This window comes from Prionailurus viverrinus, chromosome F2 (genome assembly GCF_022837055.1).
Source record: "Prionailurus viverrinus isolate Anna chromosome F2, UM_Priviv_1.0, whole genome shotgun sequence".
In the NCBI taxonomy this organism is placed as follows: domain Eukaryota; kingdom Metazoa; phylum Chordata; class Mammalia; order Carnivora; family Felidae; genus Prionailurus; species Prionailurus viverrinus.
Window position 1 is genome coordinate 7,067,385 of NC_062578.1, and position 19,146 is coordinate 7,086,530.

Here is a 19,146-nt window from a genome sequence, read left to right on the forward strand (position 1 = left end):
CTACCCAAAAGAACTGAGACCAGGATCCCAAAGAGATATCTGCACTCCCTGGGTCCCTGCAGTATTATTCACAGTAGTGAAGATATGGAAACACCAGTCCATTGATCAGTGAGTGCAAAAAGAAAACGTAATACATACACACATAAAATGGAATATTATTCAGCCTTGAAAAAGAAGAAGACACTGACATTTACAACAACATGGATGAACCTGGAGGACATAATGCAAAGTGAGATGAACTGGTCACGGAAGGATAAATAATGTGTGATTCCACTTACATGAGGTGATGAAAATAGTCAACTTCATAAAAGCAGAGGATACGACGGTGATTGTGAGGGCCTGGGGGTGGGGGAATGGAGGGTTGTTGCTCAGTCGTTATAATTTCATTTATGCCAGATGAATAAACGCTAGAGATCCTGGTACCTCACAGTACCTAAAATTAACATATTATACGGTGCACCCCAACATTTAAGAGGGTAGATCTCGTGTTAAGTATTTTTACCACGAAACAAACACCAAGCAAAGGGAAACAAGGGAACGTTGGGAGGCGATGGTTATGTCTACTCCCTTGATTGTGGATGGTGGTTTCATGGGTATTTGTGTACGTCCAAACTCATCCAGTTGTACACATAAACATGTATAGTTCCTTGTATATCAATTATCCTTCAATAAAGCCATTCAAAAACCCCACAGAATAATACAAGGGCTTCAGCCAGGGGTTCTGGTGGCCAAAATGAAGGTAATGATGAGGACACGCGATCGGGTTCAGTTATCTCCTTCTGGGGCTCCACCTCCCTGGGAGGCTGGCATTCTCAGCAATTGCTCTGTCTGGTGGGAACTGATACGTGGTTGTTGAAAGAATAAGTGAACAGTAGAGATAATATGTGCATTTGGTAATCATTTAGTACAAAAAATACTGACTCGGGAACTCTTTGAAGTCAGACCTTTTTTTTTTCTTTTTTTTCAGACACATGCCTTAAATGGAACAGGTAGTTAACAAACATCTGTTGAATTGAACCGACTCACTTATTATGGGGACTTGACCCGACTTCCCGGTGTCTAAACTAAAACATACTTTTCAAGATAAGTGTTCAAAACATCAACTTCAAAATAAGGTAAAATGCTCATATGCTCATATGCCAAATTATATTCGTATGCCGCAAAGGATCTATTGGTTAGAAAAAGGAACAAAATTGGTTATTTTGTTGACCGTTTGATAAAATTTAATTTTATCTAGAATAGGTTATTTTATTGGACATTATAGGCAACTGGAAAGACCAGGGAAAGCAGTGATGTGTGCCAGAGTTTGTAATTTTTTTTTAAATTTTTTTTAGCGTTTATTTATTTCTGAGACAGAGAGAGAGACAGAGCATGAGCAGGGGAAGGTCAGAGAGAGGGAGACACAGAATCTGAAACAGGCTCCAGGCTCTGAGCTGTCAGCACCGAGCCCGACGCGGGGCTTGAACTCACGGACCGCGAGATCATGACCTGAGCCGAAGTCGGACGCTTAACCGACTGAGCCACTCAGGGGCCCCTGTAATGTTTAAAAAAAATCAGAATAAGAGCAGTCTACTCACTGATCCACAATAACAATCCTGAATCTCACAGTAGCTGTGTCCTTGGTCACTGCGTGGTTTGGGAGTTATGTGAAATGTTTGCTGTCGCTACAGGTAACACACAGGACAATGCAAACATCGCTGTTTCCTTTGACCCGCACCAAACAAAAGCCAGGTTTACTCCTAAGCTGCATCTCAGCAACAGGATGCCACACGATGCCAAGCCCTTGGCTCTGAACGTTCCAAACTGTAGCCCTCTTGGTTAAGACCTTCTGGAAGCAGCTGGGGACTTTCTACAGACGCTTTGGAAATTACAGGTAAAATACGTGATTTTATTTTTCCTGGTCTTTTTTTTGGGGGGGGGGATGGTAATTAAAATTTAAGTTTTAGAAAACTTTACTAGGTGTTTCAAAGGGAAGATATCTTTCACTTCTATTTAAACACAGAAGATTGCTTAATGGTGTGGAAAAGATGTTGAAGATGAGTAAAGGAAGCAGGAAAGGCCTGAGCTAAATAACGTCTAGTCTTGGTTACTGTGGGGGAGGTGAGTGAACTAATTTTTCTCGTGAAGCATTTTTGCAGGTGTTTCTAAGATATTCTAGTTTTGAGAGGTTGTTTGGACACTTGTTCTTAAGTTCAAGAGCCTGTGGGCCATGCGTGGCACCTGGGAGATGAGCCCTAAAGCCCTGGGGACACTTGGAGGGTGTTAGGCAGAGCAGTAGCAGGCATAATCTTAGTTTTAGAAATAACAGCTGACATTTATTGACAACGGAGGCAAATAGGAGAGTGGCTCACGGTGGGGCAGGACTCGCTATATGCCTGAAGGCCACTTAGGAGGCTCTCGGAACTGTCTAACACAGGATGACAGAAATGAGAAGAACCACATCAAAGAACAGGAAAAGAATATTCAGGGAACGAGACGGAGTGGGGATATATTAGGGACTCATGCAGTTTTTCACGTTCAATAAGTTAACACTCAAGCTGCAAACATCTTCCTCGTTTGCGGAGTGGGTACACTGAGAGGAGAGGCACGGACGTGTTAGGGCAAGTTCACAGGAAGAGGGATCACAGCACGTGGGCCCCGAGCTGGAAGCCTCCCCCCCCCCCCCCCCCCCGAGGCAGGCAGGTGCCTCAGAGCTCCTTAATCCATACACTAAAGTGCTGCCTGAATGTTAGATATTATCTTAGATTTTTTTTCCTTATCAGTTCAAGAGGAGGTTTGTTTGCGTTTCGATGAGGTGACTAGCTGTTCTGACTGCCGTGGAGCTGGCAGGAGCAACAGGGGACACACAGGGGCCCCCAGGCTCAATGCATTTGCTAGGTGCGCAGGCGAGAGGTCCCTCCTACGTCGCTCAGTGCTGTGTTCCCTGTACCCCCTCCCTAGCGAGAAGAATGTGGCTGGTCCCCGAGGTCTCTGCACCGAGGCAGGGTCCAGTGGCTCCGGCTCAGAACACCTGCCCCGAGTCTCCCAAACCTGTGTGAGCTATTTCACTGCCACCTTCCCGTTTCCACCTGTCAACTGAGAATAGGAAGGGCAGGGCTGTGGAAGGCCACCACCTACAGTGCTTAGTACATTGCGAGCACACAACATACAAACAAGTAGATCTTACTTGTCCTGGATCTGACACGCGGACTTCATTTGAGCTGGGAGACCCGCACCGTCTGTAGCATATTTGGTGTCATCCCTGTGTGGGTGGCCGTCAGTAGCTTTATGTGGGATGGAGCGGGACCCTCCGGGTGGGGATATGGGTACATGGCTGGCTCTCGGACTCCCCTGAGGATTGGAGACAAGGCTACTCGGCAGCCCCAGGAGCTGTGACAAAGATTTGGACACTAGAGAGATCGGAGCTGATCTCCAGAGGACCACACAGTGAAATTGCCCCTGCAGGGACTGGCGTAGGAGTCGAGCCCCCTTACCCCGTAGCCTGGCCTCATGGACTGAAAAGCCAGTCCAGGTAAACCTCCTACTGCTAAAGCTTCTTTTTAATTTTTTTTTTCAACGTTTATTTATTTTTGGGACAGAGAGAGACAGAGCATGAATGGGGGAGGCGCAGAGAGAGAGGGAGACACAGAATCGGAAGCAGGCTCCAGGCTCTGAGCCATCAGCCCAGAGCCCGATGCGGGGCTCGAACTCACGGACCGCGAGATCGTGACCTGGCTGAAGTTGGACGCTTAACCGACTGCGCCACCCAGGCGCCCCTAAAGCTTCTTAATAAATCCCCAATCGCCTCAATTCGCTTGGTATATTTGAAATTAGTGGCATAATACCTTCATTAAAACACACTATGAAATCTCTCTCTTCCTTTTGGACAACCATAATTTATGTGTTTAAAATTTGTAACATGGATTCTGAATAGGCTCAAAGTCATTGGTAAATTACTTGCCATCGACACCATAGTAACAGGTGTTTCCTTTCTGTTTATATTTGCTGTATTCAGTGTCTTAGAATAATTTAATAGCAACATAACGTAAAAGCCAAACAACACCCTTAGAAACTTGTAAACACAGGGCGCCTGGGTGGCTCGGTTGTTCAGCGTCTGACTTTGGCTCAGGTCACAACCTCACGGTTCACAAGTTCAGGTCCCACATCGGGTGAGCTTGAGACCTGCTTTGGGTGAGCACGAGCCCCGCTTTGGGGGGGGCATGAGCCCCACTTCGGGGGAGCCCCGCTTCTCTCTCTCTCTCTGCCCCTTGATCCCTTGCACGCTCTCTCTCTCAAAAAAAAAAAAAAAAAAAAAAAGAGAAACGAGACTGGGGCATTACCACAGCTGAGGGATTTCTTCAGTACAAGGAAACGCTAGAGGAGTTTGGCAGACCTATGACAACTAGTCAAGTCAGGCAGGAAGTGAACAGCACAAACCATTAACTTATAAAAGTTGTGGCATTTCAGATGTCAGTGGTGTATAAACTCCACCCACTGGATTATTTTATTCCAGGTTGATTTACGTAGTCACAAAAGAATTTTAGTAACTATAAAACAGAAAAAAAGATCAACAAGAGGTATCATTGCTAGAACATTCTATGAGCACACGTCTGCTTTCTATGCACGGTTGGTGAATGCCGAATTCCGATTAATTATACATCCTGCTAATATATGAATTAATATCAGAATAGCATACATGCAATACCTGTACTTGAATAATGGAAACACACTCAAGTGCAAATGAAAATAATTTTTGTTTTCCCTTGAGAAGGTGTTTCAAAATTTTATAGCATTTCAAGGACATTAATATAAATATTACTTATTGCAACAAAGTACCAGAGCTAAGAAGGTCTATGACATTGGCTGTCAAATGAATGGATGGTCCCTAACTTGTCTAGAGAAAGATGAGGTCCTTACAGTTAATATTAAGTAACTTAAAATGAATCCTCCTAAAACACTCAGCAGCTTTTCTATTACTCCAAGGATTCAAAGCTCAGAATTTCAAATTCCTTGTCTTATGTCATATGTAAAGCTAGTAAATATGGGTGTAACATTTTCATGCCCATTAAGAAAACGAAGACTGACGGATGCCTGCTTTGTTTCAAATACTTGCATTAGTCACATCTCAAGTTTCTTGATGTTTGAGACAAGGCTTTCCCAAGGAGCATATCGAAATGATAACATTTGTTTAGGATACATACACTAGTCTCTAGAATAAGTTAAAAGAAACATTTTTAGTAATATTAGGGTGTGGTGAAGTGTTACTATTAATTTATAATTATTCAGATTTCAATATGAATAGATTAAAACAGCATTTTCAGAGTAGATATCACACAGTTGGCGCCTTGTTCAGCACAGAAGAGAAAAGGCCTCTGAAGGTTTTGTGCAAAGAACAAGGGGTCAAATGCCTTCTGTTTCTACAGGCTCTGCCCTGAGTGAGTGCTGCAGGCTCGTCAGGCAGGCCGGCCACACTGGGGCATCCTTTACCAAGACCTGGAAGGCCCAGGTCTCACAATACTCAAGATATCCCAGTTGTAATTGTGGTCTCTTTCCCTTAAGTCTACACCCTGTTATCTTCTCCCCAGGTCTTACCACCCTGATAGGGAAGGAAATCAAATCTGAAGAAAGAATGAGGAGAGCGTAATTCGTTTCCTCCTAAGGCCCAGAACAGAAGGTCTAGCCCTTGGGGTTGGCTCTGGCTGCTATGGGGCTTCCTAAGGAGATCAGAGATTGGGAACGGGTCAAAAGGGAGGAGGTCCGCGGCCACTTGTCCCCTCAGTCATACTGGAAGTCTGGATTCCTGAGACATGCGCACTTGTTGGGAAGGGCCTCTCAAAGAGAACTGCAGGGCAGGAGAGGGTCATTTACCTCCTGGGGTCTCCATTTCCATATATGTGATGCAGATAAAACACCTCTTTTGTAAGGTGGTTTGGTAATTAAAAACCCAGCACATTTTAAATGCCTTACAAGTGTTAGGTATTATTTTTAGACACCAAAATCTTCATTTCCTGGCCCCAAGGCCCGCTCATTTGCCTAACACGTGGAAATAGCAGAAAAGGACCAATCTATAAACAGTCTAATTGAAACGGTTGGCCATTTCATCACAAATGTGGGTAAATGCACCTTGAGGAGCTACCTCAAGATATGCTTATGTGATTGATTTGGTGGCCCGTGCATGGCTTTTCTGCACAGAGATGTTAACTCTCTTCAGAACATTCTAGGCCAGGTCTCCTGTGGGTGGGGCTTGGCAGCTTTCATCCCTGTCCTGGTATTCTTTTTTTTTTAATTATATTTTTTAGTTTGTTTGTTTGTGTATTTATTTATTTGAGAGAGAGAGAGAGAGAGAGAGAGAGAGAGAGAGAGAGCGAGCAGGGGAGGGGCAGAGAGAGAGAGAGTGAGAGAATCCCAAGCAGGCTCCACGGTGTTAGAACAGAGCCTGATGCAGGGCTCGAACTCATGAACCGTGAGATTGTGACCTGAGCCAAAATCAAGAGTCAGATGCTTAACCGACTGAGCCACCCAGGTGCCTCCGTCCTGGTATTCTTGATAGGGCCAGTCAGCTCAGGGAACAGATATCCTTTGGGATTTACAGCAGTGGTCTTCAACTTGTGAAGGCCTGTTTTCTTACTGTAGGCTTCTTTACTAGAAGGATTTCTCCTATCTGGTCATGATGGAGTCTGATGGTGACACTAAAATGAATGCCTCCAAATGCCGGGTGCCTGTGCCACGGTTTACGACAAAGGTGGGGTGTAGAGTCTGGAGCCCGAGTCTGGCCTGGGTTTGAAACGCACACCCACGGTGCAAACATGGTGAGCACCCAAGTTCTCTAAACCCAATTTCCTTCTTGGTGACACAGGGAGAAGAGTAGGATTGGCCTTAGGAAGTGGTCATCAGGTCATTCTTCCCTACATGGGCATGATGGGAGACAGTTCACACAGTCCGTGGACAGAAGACTTGTGGTTAAGGGTTGGAGAGGAGCCTAGCCTTCACTGTTACTCTCTGTGGGCACAAAGCTGGGCTTGGAGGGCCCTGGGCCCTAAACAAGCATGACTGCTCTAAACAAGCATGAGGTTGTTCAGGGCCTTTGGTTAGCTGGGCATCTTCTGTATTAGTGTCGTAGGGCTGTCGTAATGAAGCGCGGTGGACCGGGTTGTTTAAGAAACAGAAATTTATTGTCTCACAGTCTGGAGACTAGAAGTCCAAGATCAAGGTGTCAGCAGGGCTGGTTCCTTCTGAGGGCTGTGAGCGGGAATCCAGTCCAAGCCTGGTCCTTGTTGGCAATATCTGATGTACCTGGACTTCTAGAGTATCACTCCAATCTCTGCCGCCATTTCTGCATGGCATTCCTCGTGTGTGTGTGTGTGTGTGTGTGTGTGTGTCCAAATTTCTCCTTTTTATAAAGATACCAGTCATATAGGATGAAGGGCCCACTCTATCCAGTATCACCTCATCTTGATGAATTGTATCTGCAATAATCCTATTTCCAAATAAGGTCACTTTCCGAGGACTGTGGGTCAGGCCTTCAATATATGAATTTGGGGGGTGAGGACAGGACACAATTTAGCCCATCATGCCTTCCCTTTTCCTAATGATAATCTTTTACTCCTTTCAATACAAAATTAATCGATGTTCTCCTGATAAGAGAGGGAGACAGGAAGACTTGAATCCCTACTTCAGAAGGCAGTGAGCTTCCCCCAGGCTATCCTAGAGGTCGGCCAAGATGCTAAAACTTAAAATAGGTCCTATGTATTCCTCCTTCCAAATCAAAGGAAAGTTCCCATATCTCAGGTTGTACTCTCTGAGGAGAGTGAAAGACCTCACCTGGCAAAGCCTCACCCCTCCTATTTCCTTCCCTGCTGTGGGAAGGACTGGCCAGAGCAGGTGCTGGTCAGATCGGAGCCATTCAGTTCGAGAATCTCCATCCAGTGGCTGCCTTATTCCGCCTTACTCATTAAGAGCTGTCCTAGCTCAGTTAGGTTGCCTTCTCCTGTTTGAGCTGCGTTTTGTAACCCAAGCTGGCCCCAGAGCGCTGTGATCAACAGGCAGTAAAGAGCCAGAGCTGAGCTCGAAGCCACATCTATCTCCCCAGACCCTGGCCTCCACCCCACTTGTCTGAAAGTGAAATCAAGGGAAAAGAGAAGAGATTTAATGGTGACTAATTATTTACAAAGGGCTCAAACAAGCAACTGCTACAGGCCACAGAGACAAAACCACCTCACGAGGCCAGGGAAGGTGTGTTGAACTTGACCGAATGGAGTAGGCATGTTCACAGGGCCCCAGGTGCACCCTGTGGGGAATGCTGAGGACAGTGCTCTTGGTCCTGGACACCCCCCTGGTCAGCCTCTGCTGGGAGCCCTGAGGGTGGTGGTGGGGGGAACCAGAGCTGACCAACCCCTCCTGGCTTAACCTTGGCCTTGGGTGTTCCCTGCTTTTCTTACACATGGTTTGAATACTTAAATCCCTGTAGCTCAAAAGGCAATCTGGCCTTTGCTTTTCCAAAGATAAATCTTAAAGGAAAAACTCTTCAATATAGGCAATTATTGTGTCTCCTTACGTCTACATGCCTGTTTGACATATTTTTGTCAAACTTTGCTTTAGTCACAGAATGTACTATTGTTATTCATCAGTTAAGGGCTTTAGACTTACAGAGGGATGCCTGCACTTGGCAAAATGAGTAGAGAACTTCCATTATATTCTGGTAAAAGGGCCAATTTAATATGGGCATCAATATCGAAGCAATTTTTTTCTTTTACAGTTCAGATCCAAACACCCTTCAGGAAACTACAAAAGGCTTTATTTTAACAGCATAATTCAAAGCTTATCAAGGTCACAGACATTTCACTTATTATCAAGAGGCTTCCCGAGGAAAAGTGAAGTAAAAATATAGGCTTCCAGAGCTTTACTTTTTAACAGGTAGGATGGAGAGGGAAAAATGTTCCCACTGGTTTTGAGGTAATTATTTTCAGCAGAATGGTCTTTCAATGCAGAAAGCGATGGGAAACTAGACCTCCCTTTGTAGATACAGGTGAAAAAAATCCACTCTGTGTCGGAGAAGAATCTGTTTTAAAGTCACGGATTTGAGAACGTTTCATAAAATTTCGGGGTCCCTTGAGCATTTCTCTAAAATCTTTAGAAGAAATGTTTATAGTCAGTGTGATCTATTTGTGATTGCTTCAGTAGATCAGGCATTGCTGAAATACCCAAACTGTTTACTTTTTGTCCGTATGTGTGTATTGGGGGTGGGAAAGGTGGAGGGAGATTTGTTTCTAGTGTAATGCCTGGCAAATAGCAGGTGTTTCTCTCAGATAATTTCTGTTGCACATAACCGAAACGTGAAAAATGGACTTAAATGTATTTCTTTCTTCCTAAAAAATGTGAAATACAGTCCAGGGTTGATACGGTGGATCTGGAACGCGGAGACTCAGAATTCTTCCATCTTTTCATTCTGCTGTGGCTGGCTCCCATTCCCTGGATCGCCTTATGGTCCAAGATGGCTGCGAAGCCATTGAACCACATTTTAGGACGTGAAGGAGGAAGAAGGGGGGGAAAAAGGAACCCCTCCTTATTAATGAGTCTTCTTGAAAGAACCGTACAAGACTCCCGCTTCTACCTCAGTGGTTAGAACGGTAACGTGGTCCACAGGTGGCTACAACAGACACTGGGAAATGTGCTTGATTCCTTTTACCAAAAATAAAGAAAAAATGGATTTTGAGATGCAGCTAGCAATCCTTGCTATAGAGCTCAAAGAATATTTGTTTGATTGGATTGGATCAATTGGTCAGAACTGGTGTACATGAGATATTTTGTCGGTTCATCTTCTCTCATGAAAAACTGGGTAGGAAGCTTCTTATCATACCTTGCAGTGTGATAAGTGTGGGGTTTGGGAGAGAGAACGCTGGTCCTGAACAACATTGACCTTGACTTTCTGTGGGCAAGGACATTGGAACCCTTGTGCTCTCTTGTCCTTCAAGAAGCTGGGTGTGAACACGAATAGTGTGAGACAAAGGCTTTCAAGTTCCATCAGGTGAAAATCAAATGCTTTGAGGGTGAATGGGATTGATCTGACCTCTCCAGTTCCCTCCATACAGTCAGCACATGGGACGAGATCTAGGGAAGACCCCAGTTCCCTCATGCATTCACAGAATGTTCTCATCACTCTTCAGAAACAAATTATGCGGGTATTCCGTGTTCTGTGTCTCTTTGCTTTCGTCTTGTTTAAGGTACTTGTCAAAGTGTTCTTCGCTATTTTCAGATAAATCAGCAAGCACACAAATAAGAACACAGTTTCTCATAGGAACCTAATGGCCAACACTTGTTGAAAAGGAAACCTGGGTTTGCGGTCTAGATTAAGTAATGTGTGCTTGTTCATAATTTCAGTTCTCAGCCTGCTAAACTCCATTGTTAAACAGGAAACAGAAAGAATGCCATCAGGCCCAACAGAAATCCAAATATAACTGAAGTCTGGCACATCACTCATGATGCGAGTCTTGAAGGTACGGTTGCTTTGAAACTCGCGCTATTGTTGCTGCTGTGAGCGTTACCTCCTTAGCCCTGTGTGGTCTCCATGGGCTGTGAATGGCGGCTATCACTGTATCATGGAGGATGTGTTCACTCCGTCACTTGCCAACCCTCCATTCCGCCCTTTCTGGCTGTCTAGGCTCTCCCTTCCCTTGAGAAGGGCCGAGAGTGTGAGCTCTGTGCTGGTCCTGCCTGGAGCAGGTACACCACCTCCTCCCACCCACCTTTCTTTGTTGGTAATTCCTCACCCTCACTCCTTTCTCCTTGTTTGCTCATGGAAGTCTCCCCTGGCCCACAGACTAATCTAATTTTCCCAGGGCAGCTGCTGACTTTCCACAGCATGCCTCACACTTGTCATGACTTGTTTAGAGCTGATCTTCCCTGGGAGACTTGGATTCAGGGTCACGGGGATTGTGTCTTCTGGTTCATGGCTCTAGCGCATGTGTTAGCTTAGTGCCTGACACATAATAGGTGCTTAGTGAATATTTGTTCGTTGTCTGACAGATGCAGTCCCTCCCCCCCATCACCATAGACAGGTTCCCAGGGCCAGGCATGTACTCAGAGCCTCTGTCAATGACTACATAGAATGGAGGTCTTGGTCCCCAAGGCTGGTGAAATCGATCTGTTCACTCCCTCCCTTTTCAGATGAAGCAATGGTTTTAGTTTCCTGGGTCTGACAAACAAATTACCACAAACTGGGTGGTTTAGATGAGAGAGTGTTATTGTTTCCACAGTTCTGGAGACTAGTAGCCCAAGACGAAGATGTCAGTAGGGCTGGTTCCTTCTGAGAGCAGAGAGAGAGAAGGATCAGTGGCCTGCCTTCCTCCTAGCTTCTGGTGTTTGTTGGCAATACTTGGTGATCCTTGGCTTGGAGAAGCATCACCTTGATCTCTGAGTTCATCTTCACATGGTATTCTCTCTCAGGACATGCCAGTCTCCATATTTCCCCTTTTTATAAGGACACCAGCCATATGGAGTTAGGGCCCACCTTAATGACCTCCCTTTGACTCCATCATCTGCAAAGATCCTGCTTCCAAGCAGGAAGCAACTACCGAGGGCTAGGACGTTAATGATCTTTTGAGGGGGACACAATTAACACATAGAAATGATTCAGTTCACAGCACATTGTCCCCTCCGTTGAAAGATGATGCTCCTGACTCACCATTTTTGGAACGAGGGGTTGGGTTTTTTCCCAAGGTCTAGTCTTATTTGTTATCTTTTGTGAGCAAGAACAGTAAGACAGAGGAAAGCTTGGGTTATAAATTAAGGGGTTAGTTCACTCAGGCAATGGAGCTTGTTTGCTAGGTTTGGAAAATGGTCTTCACGTGGTGTTTTCAATGGATTGTCGTTAGACCTACTTGGCTGCATATCTACCAAGAAGTGCGGTCACTGGAGTTCATTTATTCCCATGGATCAATAAACAATTATTTAGAGAAAGTGACTTTGTCAACAATTTAATTAAAGTCACCCAACCTTTGAAATGAGAAGTAATTCCAGGTTTGCCACACATTAGCTGTATGGCCTTAGGCAAGTCACTTAATTGTCTGGACATCAGCATGCTATCTGTAAAGCATGTACTGGATTAGGTAACCTCCAAGGACCCTCCTGACTGGAACCTTCTGGGATTACGTAGTTCTTTTAGTGTTGAAAGCAGAAAAGTTCTCTAAGGAATTGGGCTGTGCAGAGTATAAAAAGGAATCAGTTGTTAAAAGACATTTCCGATTCATTAGCGTAAGTAGGTATGAGGTGGTTCCAGCCTCAGCGTAGAAGGAAAGGCTTGGTCCTTGCCATCATCCATTTTTCTGTGCTCATTGTCCACTCTTTGCAAGCAACAGACCAGCACACAGGACACATGTCCTCTGCTAACAGGGCACTATTCCCCTGACCCACCCCAGTGGTCACACACTGGTGGGTTTGTAGTGTCAGAGTTTGCATGGTTCGACTGTGTCATTTTCATCCTCAAAATAAGTAATTTTCTAAGGAGTTATTTATACGCGTGTCTGCTAACGTATTTTAGAACCCGATCAGAGTTTTAGTTACTTGTTACTAGGTACAACTGAGCCTTTGAGGAGTCCGCACTCACTCTTGATCATCTTGGCATAAAAACTTCTGCTAATAATAGCATCTTGACTATAAACAAAGATCTTTAGATGCTCTGTCCTTCCATTGTACCGCCTCTTACAATGCTCAATGTATCCTAATCCCTTTTCTTTATTTTGTCATAAAACTGTGACCCCTGATTGCAGGGAGGATACAAAGTAGACCAGCTGTCTAAACCGTGTTTGGATAAATCAGTCATCACCCTCCTTTTTTCCAAGAAAAATGAGACATAGTGCCTTGAGTGAGGCGTAGACCCTGCTTTCCATTCGGTCTTTCCAAAGCAAACAGAAAAGAGGCGCAAATGTCTGCTAACTGTGCTGTGTCACCCGTGTGGGCATTCAGTTTTCAGGATGCAGCCATCCTTACTGTGAGCAGAGAGGGAGGCCAAACTATCAGTGTTTTGTCTCACTTAACACTGAGATAAAAAATAACATCAGGAGAAAGAGAATTGATTAGTGAACTTATTTCTAGTTTCATGTTTGAAAAGAATATAGAGTTTGATACGAAGTCAGGGAGACAAGCTCTCAATACAGCAGCCTTTCCCTCAAATTTGAGAATGCCTTGAGTTACAGTTAAGTAGTATCTAATTTCAGAGCTTTACGTTTTGCAAAAAAAAATCCCCCTTGACAACAGTATAATGAGGTGAGGAGTTGATTTACAGCAACGTAACAATAAAGTCAATCATCAAAGTTTTATCCCAACATTTTACATTCTGTGTTAGGTATCAGTCGCTAGGTGAGGTGTTGAGCATAGATGGTATTTAAAAAAAAATTTTTTTTAATGCTTATTTATTTTTGAGACAGAGAGAGACAGAGCATGAACGGGGGAGGGTCAGAGAGGGGGAGACACAGAATCCGAAACAGGCTCCAGGCTCCAGGCTCCGAGCTGTCAGCACAGAGCCCGACGCGGGGCTCGAACTCACAGAGTGCGAGATAGTGACCTGAGCCGAAGTCGGCTGCTCAACCGACTGAGCCACCCAGGCACCCCGAGCATACATGGTATTTAAAGCAACACAACCTTATGGGATTAGAACAGCTCCGATTTACAGAGGGAGAAGACAACACAGAGGGAGTTCAATAGTCTCCTCAGGTTCATCCAGTTAGGAAATAGCATGCCCAGGATTCATGCATGGAGCAGGCCATTTGACTCAAGCCCTGAGCTCTTTCCAAATATTCTGGGGCCCCAAACAGGGGCCTGATTGGCACAATTGGGGCCGGTGTCACACAGCTTTGCTGCTGAGGGAATCCGACGACTACAAAGGCCTCGCTTGGACACGGACTCCTACGGCATCATTATTCCGAGCCAGGCCAGTACTGGTGGAGTTAGAAGGAGGAGGGCTGGAAGCAGGCACGAAGGGGCATGCAGAGGTGAGGGAAGCAGTTCCTCAGAGTACTTTTGGGAGGAAACAAAGTACGCACATCATTACGATAAAAGGGACAATAAGAGTCCCATGAGGAACTGTGAAATAATGATCTTGAGAGTCTAAGAAGGGAGAGATCCTGGTAGCAAAACCCATTCTGAACTCCACTCCATCGATGACCACGGACGGTAGTGGGCTGCATCACTGGGGAGAAGATAAGGAAAGGCATATTTGAGGACAGGGCACGGGGATGGTTCTAAAGGATGGTGAGGGTCTTGGTAAGAGGAAATTCAGGTGGGAGGTGGCCTTCAAAGCAGGGGGAATGATACGAGAGAGGCATAAGGGTGGTGCTACTGTACAAACAGAAAAGATGCTACCGTAGAATAGCATCATTTGGGACAAGTACTGGAAAACGCAGCCCAAGGTTCGTAAGACTGGGGCCTGGGAATATTCCAGTCCAGGGACTTCAAACTCAGTCTCATGGTTCTCCAAGGAGCCTAGGACCGGGCTTCAGTGAGTCTGTGAAGTTCTATTTGGAACTTGGAGAATGTGTCCGTGTTTCAGTTATTTATTGCTGCATAACCAACCACTCCAAAGCAAATTAAAATCGGAGGGACCTGAGACAGCAATTTATTATTTCTTATGATTTTGCAATCTAGGCTGGCTCAGCCAGGAGTTAGAACTTTGCCCTAGAACTCCAACCAGGCGTTTGGGGTCCTATCACCTATTTTCAGGCTCCTTCATGTTTAATGCCCGTCTTTCTGCCAAGAGTTTGGAGAAACAGCTAACCCCATCCGGAGGCTCCCTGTCAAAGGCCACCTTGGGGGACGTGTCCACAATTTACACGGAAACTCCCTTCGCTGTCAAGTACAGAACTTCTACAAAAGGGCGGACATCAGTTTGGCTCAGTGTGAATCAGAACTTTCTTATATCTGGAGCTAACTTGTCCTCAACCAGGGAGCCCTCCACTTTTAGATGAAGTGAAGAAGGGGATGCATAACTGTGACTCAGGGATTCTGCAAAAGCAATTCCTTCACTCTAAGACGATGGATGGTCTTACGACGACCTGAATTAGTTGTTCCCTAACATAACAATGCTATTGAGATGCAGAAAAGCCACTGAGATGTCTGGAAACAGTGGGGTACTTGATCACTGGAAGCATAGAAGATGTCCATTTCCGCAGCATCATGATTACCTAACTGGTGGGAGAGTTCTTTCTTACCCTGCGGGTATGAGCAGAGAGGAGGAGGACACCGCTTTCTCAATCACTCACGCTTTGCTGCCTTAGAAATCTCCCAGCCCAGGGGCGCCTGGGTGGCGCAGTCGGTTAAGCCTCCGACTTCAGCCAGGTCACGATCTCGCGGTCCGGGAGTTCGAGCCCCGCGTCGGGCTCCGGGCTGATGGCTCGGAGCCTGGAGCCTGTTTCCGATTCTGTGTCTCCCTCTCTCTCTGCCCCTCCCCCGTCCATGCTCTGTCTCTCTCTGTCCCAAAAATAAATAAACGTTGAAGGAAAAAAAAAAAAAAAAAGAAATCTCCCAGCCCATGTGCTATTTACATATCCTAAGGAGAAAAGAAAAAAAATGAATGAATATGTCAGACTCTTACCACTGATTAAGGCTGGTAATCAGCCTTGGACATCTGCTCGCTTAACAACTTTATTAGCAGCCACAGAGTGTATTTGTACTTCTCTTGCATTGCTTAAGGACGACCTAATTTACATTGGGCCTCTTCTCAGGCTTTAAAGACATCCTTCAAAGGTATGTTAGATGTGAAAAGAACCTTTGACAGCTTGTGTTAAAAAAAAAAATGATGTCACGTGGGTCACAAGGAAGAGATTCCAACCTAGGGGTTCCCATTTTGATTTGGGACCTGAGTGTGATAAATTATCTTTGTCATAGAACGTAACAGTTCTGGTCATATCCCAAACTGCAGGGAAAATGTTAGACGTCTGAAAGCAAAAACACCAGGAAGTGATTTATTTCAGGACAAGAGTTAATCTCTTTCCACTTTGGGTCCGGAAATTCATGGGCTTTGTTTCCTAGATAAGACTCCCTACAGCTCTGGCCAACAGGAATAAGGTGGTGAGGCAATCCTAGGTGTGGACAGTGTTATCAATAGCCTAGGGTTAACTTTGGTAGCTATTTCTGACAACCAGGCTTGATTAAATTCATCAATCAGAATATGCTTTAGATTTCTTTATGATGCTGATATTTGTAGTTGCTCTACTGCTCAACAGTTTTAAATATAACACAAAAACTTTAAGAGAAAGCTATCTGAGTAATGGGAAGAAACTATTTTTGGTGTAAAAAATGTCAGTTGTTTTTATGTGACTTCCATGTAAGGGAGAAAATGCTACTGCCATTATAGTAACTGAAAGAAAAATGTTAGAAATAATGAATCTGCATGCCAAGTTTACGGTCTATGTGGTTTTCCTTTTGTGAATAATTACTTTTTTGTTTGTACAAAATAATGAATAATGTATTATTAAATTCACATGTCCTTCCTACATGGTAAGTATGTTATGGAGCAGTCACATGTGTTGCGAATTGCTAAGTGTTAATAATTGTGGCTAACATGATTTCTTGGTGTTATGTTACTTCATCTCTTTAAATCCTCAAAATGAAATTTAAGGCAGATATGATAACCTTATTGTAGATGAGGAGAAAGGCTTAGACTGTGTGATTACCCAGGACACAGAGCTAGAAAGGGTACAGGTGGGGCTCAAATCTAGGTGTGTCCGTTGTCAAACTAGGCATTTCGTCAATGTGCTCCCCTGGCTTTTCACACAGTACATTGATAACCTCAGACTTGGATAAATTCCATTGGTGAGAAACTTGGTAGACATTTTCACACAGGAGAAGTTGGAAGCAATGAAGTGTTTTCTAATTATAGAGTGAGAAATGGCTCAGAGAAATCGAGTAATTTCTTAAAGGATATTAGTTGACAAAAAGTAGTTGAAAGTTTACAGGATAATTCTGTATTTCGTGTCTTTTGCCTTGGATTTTTGCTCTGGAAGTGAAATGTTTTATTTTGTAATTTTAAAAAATATTTGTTTATTTTATCTTTGAGGGGGGGAGGGGCAGAGAGGGAGGGACACAGAGAATCCCGAGTGGGCTCGGCGCCCCAGTGGGAAGCCTGACGCAGGGCTCGAACTTACGCAACTGTGAGGTCATGACCTGAACCGAAGTCAGATGCCTTACTGACTGAGCCACCCAAGTGCCCCTGGAAGTGAAATATTTAAAAATTTCTAACAAGGGTCCCACGAGGATGTGGTTCTTTTTAAATAAGAATACATTATGGTTTCACAAAATGAGTTGCTCTTTTTTTTTTTTTTTTTTTGTCCGGTGGGTCAAAGGAAGGACTCCAGCATTTGTGGCACAGAAGACACTGTGCTAAGCAACTTACTTCATTTAATTCTGACAGCACGCTGGGGGCTGGGTGTTAGTGTAGACATTTTTCAGCTGGCAAAACAGTGTCAGGAAAGTTAAGTGCCTCAACACAAGTCGTACATGCTATAAGCCACAGGGCTGGGATTTGGACGCATGTCTGCCTCATACCCTTCTTAGAATTCTATTTATTGTCCCTTGAAAAATGAGGGAAATGAAATCATTTCCCCAAATAAGCAGATTCTTAATTAACCTTCCAATTGTTTTTGTTCCAACGCTTCATTCTGAAGGTTGGATATACGGTCAATGAGAGTTGCGACTCGAAATCTACAGCAAGTTTGAAGAGCTGTGTTGGTGTTGTTGTTCCGAGAACTGCCAATCTAATCAACATAGCTTTTGTCTAGGAAAGGGAAGTCAGGGGCTTCAAGTGTCCAGATTTCCACTTGCGTTATCGCAGTAGACACACAGCTGCAAATCAGTAACTACAGACCGGCTCCTTTGATGATTCTCCACATTTCCCTCCAAATGAGGGAGAAAAGTAAGAAAACTGATGTTGAGTCTAGTCAGCATGTTTTACCCATAAAGATTCAAGAAGCTGAAATGTAGGATCGATTCTGAAGGCTGAAGAGCACGGGGGCATTAATGACTCACCTTCCTGGGCAGATGTGCTCCTCCCTGTCGCAAGGAAGGCTTTGCTCACTCGTGTCGTATCTCCATCCTCTGTCAGTCTGGGGTGTTTGGATTATCGAGTCAGCTGCAGGAATGAGTCCTACTATTTCTCTTAAGGGCTGGGGTAGCTTCCTTAAAACACCTGGTCCCATAAGTCTGTTCAGACCCTGATTCAAAGCCTTGGATAATAGATGGGGCGCCTGGGTGGCTCAGTCCGTTACGTGGTGACTTCGGCTTAGATCATGATCTTGTGGTTCGTGAGTTCGAGCCCTGTGTTGGACTCTGTGCTGACAGCTCAGAGCCTGGAGCCTGCTTTGGATTCTGTGTCTCCCTCTCTCTCTTTCTCTCTCCCGTTTGCTCTCTCTCTCATAAATACATAAAGATTAAAAAAAAATTAAAGCCTTGGATAATATAGATCCAGGATGCCTGAAGCCACCCTACAATGACCAGCAATGAAAATGTGCTTGCTGAATATCAGTGGTTAGGGAAGGTGGGAACTTTAGACTCCACTCCATACCCTGGCATTTCCCCTCGCCTTTGAGTCTAGGTTCCTCTTGCCCACAAGTTAATTCCGTTTACCAATCCCCTCTTCAAAATGGGTCTGCACGCACGGACCTACAATATTCACCCACTTCTCTCCGAGCCTGTCTCTAGAGATAGCTCTTAGAGGCAGCTGATGTCCTAGGAAGTGTAGTATTCTGCTTCTTCTTTATCCTCACATGCTGCCTGGATCAGGACACGCCTTCTGTTTGGATTTGGAGAGCCCTGGATCAGGGCTCAGCATACGGCGGCAGAAAAAGCAAGAGTTCGAGCCAGATGAACTTAACGGAAATATTGGCTCCAACGTGCATTTAACTGGCCATGGGACCCAAGACAAGTCTCAGCTTCCTCATATGTAGAAGGAGATGAATAATTGCTGTGCAGGGTTGTTGTAAGCTCAGAGTCAGTGCATATAAAGCACCTGCTTTAATGACTGGCATGTATTAGCCATTTGATAACTGTTAGTGTTTATGATGTCTTTCAATGAACTATTTGGACAGTGGGAAGCAAAATGTAACTCAGACATACTTAAGACTCTGGCATTGGGGCGCCTGGGTGGCGCAGTTGGTTAAGCGTCCGACTTCAGCCAGGTCA

General features: G+C 44.8%; 1 protein-coding gene across 1 annotated transcript in view; it reads left to right on the forward strand.

Moving 5' to 3' along the window:
• Positions 1-1,760: 1,760 nt before the first annotated feature.
• RP1 (RP1 axonemal microtubule associated) overlaps positions 1,761-19,146 on the forward strand; it is a 52,050-nt gene continuing 34,664 nt past the window's right edge. Inside the window, exon 1 of the mRNA XM_047842462.1 lies at positions 1,761-1,873. The gene's annotated coding sequence lies outside the window, so the exon portion shown is untranslated. The remainder of the gene's footprint in view (positions 1,874-19,146) is intronic.